This window comes from Labrus mixtus, chromosome 17 (assembly GCF_963584025.1).
Source record: "Labrus mixtus chromosome 17, fLabMix1.1, whole genome shotgun sequence".
Lineage (NCBI taxonomy): Eukaryota > Metazoa > Chordata > Actinopteri > Labriformes > Labridae > Labrus > Labrus mixtus.
In genome coordinates, this window is record NC_083628.1 from 10,378,425 (window position 1) to 10,383,995 (window position 5,571).

Consider the following 5,571-nt stretch of genomic DNA (forward strand, 5'->3'; position numbering starts at 1 on the left):
TTAGCGCACAACTGAGTCGAGCCTTCACTTTTAGTAGCCTACACAGGATGTTGAGTTGAAGGTGCAGTGTTTAGAAACGTTGATGCACCATGAACCACAAGATAGTAGACAAAAACAATGACCAAAAAAATCAGCCACAAATCTATGAGGTAACCTACTTACAGATCCATTCGAGGCACCACCAACATAAGAAACCCCAAGATTGCAACCGCAATCTTTCTAATTCTACTTATTTTTTTAGAGGCTAATATACAATTAAGCTTCATATGTCAGTCTATTGGTCTGCTGTGTGATCTGAGGAATCCAAATTTTAATTGCTATTCATTTATTGCAGTTTTACTGACATTTTAAACGTTTATCTTAGTTTATATTGTGTTCATATATCCCCTTTAAGCTATGCTCTCATTCACAGTATGTTTTGCTGGTAAATACAATAAAGAAACTGGAAGAGTTGTGCACTTGTTATGTCAGATTAATCATATTTTCGACCACACGTAAACAGAATGGTTTACAGAAATATAGCCTACATAAAAATGATTAAAATTCAAGTCATTGTATTTATTTTGATATTTCAGTCAAAGCAGTTAAAAGGGCCAACAAATATTTCTGTGGCTATACCAGTCAAATTCCTCAATATAATGTATATCTATACTTATACATCTTATCCAGATGTATAATATTTCCCATTTCAGTATCATCAATACAACAATAAATGTAATTAATCATGTTAAATATTTCATACATATATATATATAACATTTATGATAATACATTGTTTGTGTCTACAGGGAAGATCAAACAAATTGTGCCAATTTTAGTGTCAATGCTGTGGCCAGTATCGCTTCAATAATGATGCCATCTAGTGGCTGGAAATGTGAAAAAGTGGAGAGACATCACTAAACAGGAAGTTAAAGGTCTTTTGCTTGCCAACAAAATCCTATTTGGGTCACAATTTCCAGATCAGACTAACTAGTGATATACTCTGCTGACTGCTCTCACAGAAAACATCTTTACAAACTTTATTAATAAAGTTAATATTATTAAAACCGGTGTGATTAATAACATGTTTTTTTTTCAGGTGCCACGTCCAAGAACCAGGACATTTTGCAAGAGTTGCTTAAACACTAAATGACTTTTATTCTACAATGATTAAAGTTAAACAAACTTAACAAGAGGGCAGAGATAATTTTGTCATTAAATGTAAATATGATAACAAATTAGTCGGGAGGTAAACTCTACTTTGCAAGATGATCTGATATAAATCTTAACACAAAGACCACGAGCAATTGAAGGATGTAAACATTCCAGATACCAAGAAGGTACCATGGCAGCTCATGCAGAGAATGAATGAGATGTTCTGGAATTCTGACCATTATGATATCATAGTAGAAAGCCATGTCATAGTTGTGTGTTCCATGTCCACCTACAGAAAGTCATTTCAAAGCCACCTAGTCGACAGAAAGCATATTGCAAACTCCTGAGAAAAGCAGCTACTCGACTAACTTCATTTTGCTATTTGCAATGGCACAGTCCAAATCTGAGATGATTTGTGAAATCCCTGTGATTACATCCAAGACTCTCTGCCCACTGGTCTGGACAATGGTGGAGAGATTGAGCCCAGTACAGTGGAGGATGATTGCAGCTGGAGATTTGGACTCCCTAACAAGATCTGTATTGGCAGAAACGTGTATGCAGATTGTTCAGTCTGTCTCTACAGTTATCTTGACTGCTGTAATGCCTGTGGTTCATCAGCACATCACTGGCAGCCATCCTCAGGCGAAGTTGTCATCAGATTTATTTGGAGTATCTGAGGAGCGCATCTACGCCTCTTTGGGAGATTCACTCGCGCAGAGTTTCAGCGAGGTTTTACAGGTTCAGGGACTGGCCAGTGTGTTCTCAGACAACCTAACCCAGCTGGTTACCCAAGAAGTGGCACTGAAGGTCAATTTTGTCCTATCGGTGGCCATCGAAACACCACCATCGAAGGAACCAGCTTTTTTTGTAAGCAGCACCATATCCTGCATCCGCACTCTGAATGATATGGTAGTTTGCACTGCAGGACTCCTGAGTCAATGTTTTGCAGAGATGGACAACCAAGATGAGTCAGCCCCACAGACAGAGGTAGACCCACATGAGGAGCTGGTGAAGTTCAAATCAGACAACTTTGTCACTGCAGCCACTGAGGCAGTGAGCTCCATCCTCGCAAAGCAGACAGCGTGTAGTACTCAAGCTGAGACTCGTGCTGTAGCGACTGACATCATTCACTTGATTGCTCGATCCCTGCCGCGTTTGGACTTTGTGGATGGCACCAGCCAATGGCCACCAAATATGATTGACTTCTCAGTCTTGTCCATCGTGAGTTCAGGTGTGCTGGTGAGTAAGCTGAAGGCCTTCTTTGCCTCCCAGTTGCCAAAATCAGAAGACCCTGCTACAAATATCCACTTCAGATGGCGCCACCTCCAAAGGTTTTCTGAAGATCACCTACGTCGTGTTGTGGAGGGACTCAAGAGCAAGTTTCTTATGCCAGCTGAAGGCTGCTCTGTGTTAATGAAGTCCAAATCTCCTAAGGTAAAGACTCAGCAAATGCCAAATGAGTGTGATTTACCAGGTGCTGTACCGGTCTCTCCTGAGCTCATCGCCTCAATTGAGTCTTGCACTGCTATCATCCGGACAACAACCATTGACTTAAGTGAGCAGGAATCTTGTCAGGAAAGTGAAAACAGCATTAAAAGCCTCATAGACAATGTCCAGGAGATGCTGAAGGAGGTTTTCCCGCCACGGCTACCGGCAGACGATATCTACGAAAATGTAGAAGATGTCACCTCCTGTGAGACGATGAGAAGATTCACAAAGAAGCTCACTGGAGACATCTATTGTCACTTGATGAAGGGGCAGACTTATCAGATTCCCACGGTTGCAGAAGGAAGATTACTGTCAGACACCGTTATATACGGGGTCTCAAAGGAAGAGGACGTCCTTCGGCTTGCAGCTTCACCTGAACTTTCATACGCAATGACAGAAGATGTGGTCAGAGTTTTTTTGCAGCAGGTGCTCCTCTGGTTCAAAAATGACCTAGACGGAGAGAACCTGCCGGATCTAGTCTTTGAAGTATTAACGGACATTGACGAGGTTTTGTCAAAGATTGTTGTCAGTCCCAGAGAGGATGATTGGGCAGCAAACTCCGAGGGGGACGAGGACTCTATCCAGAACACCGTGATGTCTCCCCAGGTTGAAAAGGAGCAGGTTGTCTCGAGGCTGCTGAGGAAGCTGTTAATTCACAACGCTGCACTGATCAGCAAACCAGCAAGTGAGGCGGACTCTGAAGCAGTAATTAACCGCCTCACAGAAAAGTGTCTCGCAGAAATCAAAGCAAGTAACATCCCCATTATCAGCTCCGAGGCTCTTGACACAGATGAGATCCTCTACGACGTGTTCAGCGACCTCACTGGAGAGTTTTGCGCCGCTAGCTTGCTACAGTCAGCCATTGAAATGCAAAATCAAGCCTTCGACCACATTTTTGTCAAGACCTTGGTAGCTCGCCTGTCCAGGGTTGAGCCCCTCGAACCAAAAACTGCAAAGAGGAAGAGCTTATGTTCATCACTATTTTCTAAGAAGAAATCGTCAGAGAAATGCAAGTTACACAGGTTCTTCTCATTTGTGACCGAGGCCTTTTCCAAGCCCTTCATTGACGTCTACAGGAGCTGTGCAAACTGCGACATCCTACCCTCTTTTCCATCCATTCACATGCTCTAACACCCTGAAGCATGTTGGAGGCATTTGCTTTCACACATTCACAAATAAAAAAATTCAAAATATATATTCATTGTTTAGATGTGATTCACCTTTAATCAACCGCTTACAGGGAACAAAGGGGAATCAAAGTGTGTACCAGTTCAGCCTGAGAAAGTCTTAAAGAAGAAATCTGTCAAAAACTAAATCAATACTGTAATAGCCCAGCCCATCATGCAAAAGTTAGAAAATCACATCAAGCAGGAGGTTTGTATTCCAGCAGAGCAGCACCAGGTTTAGTATTTGCATGCAAAGTATCAGGTCTGACTGCTTTTTCAATTAACTGATCGTTGTCCAATCAGAGCAAACAACCTTTAAGATAATTTTCAGCCAGTATATACAGAAACAAAGAATTTCAGATTAAGCGTCCTTTGAAAATATGAACAGATATCTCATGGTCATCTATAGTTTTTTCATAAATAATATATTAAGGATGTCTGTATGTTTTTGATAGATGGTATATACCTCTTACAAGAAATATAAAAACCAAACAAATAATAATAATTTATACTTTATTAATCCCGTGAGGGGAAACTCTCTTTTTAATGAACATGCTACACACACATCGGCCGAAACACACACACACACACAAACAGGACCCTATGAACATGCATTAATGGAGAGGTCTCAGAGTGAGCAGTTTTGGGGTTCGGTGCCTTGCTCAAGGGTACCTCGGCAGTGCCCAGGAAGTGCCCTGGCAGCTCTCCAGCTACCAGACCAATTTCTGGACTTGGTCCATGCCAGGACTTGAACCGGTGACCCTCCGATTCCCAACTTAATTCCCTACAGACGCTACTGCCGAATAATAACTTAAAAGAAACACTCCTGTACTATAAACACAAAAACAATGCACAACTATGAACTTTTGGATGACGATTTTATTGAGATATTATTGATTATTTCATTGATTATTTTATTTGCATGCATGTGTACAGTACTTACTTGTACAGTATACGCTTTGAATAAACTAAATTAGAGCATGGTGCAGATTGAAAACCTGTAAGGAAAGGCTACATATGATTAAATAGGCTATGTGTAAAATAAAAGTGTAATTGTGTACTTTAAATGACATCCACGTTCTGTTACTTTATGCTTTTACAGAACTCCATATCCTGGGCAAATTATGATACATCTGATCCGAAGCATGTATGACTGCTTATTTCGTCTCTCAAGATTTCACATGATTATTTATGATCAATAAAACAAGTTTTTATAGAGACTAAAAGTTTCAGCAAAATATGAAAGTATTAAGCTCGTCCTTTGTTTGTGCTTCAAACCGACTCTACAATTTGTTCCGCTGATGACTGTGATTACTTGAGGGGATCTCTGATGTATTATGGGTAAGTTATATTTGTGTTTTTGGTTAGCTGAAGGAGCGTGGCATCCATCAGCCAGATCCCATCTGTGCACATCATGGCTCCAATTGACATCACCAGCAGAATATTAAAATTGGCTTCAATTTTGTACAGTGGGAGGAAATGGAGATGCATTGTCCAAACAGTCTATGGTCGGGGTATATATATAAATATATATATATATATATATATATATATATATATATATAACGTAAGTAGGAGACACTACTGTTCTCCCCTTCTTTGTTGGACACACTTATATGTAGGCCTACAGATATATAAGAGACTAAAAACCCCCAGCTAAAAACAGTGGTGAGGGAGTGTGGGGGGGCATGCGGAACTATAGTCGTGCTAACTCTTAGTTTCCCATCCGGCTTGTAAACATCAGCGCACCCGGAAGCAGGAGCAGCGTGGAGAGTCAGCTCAG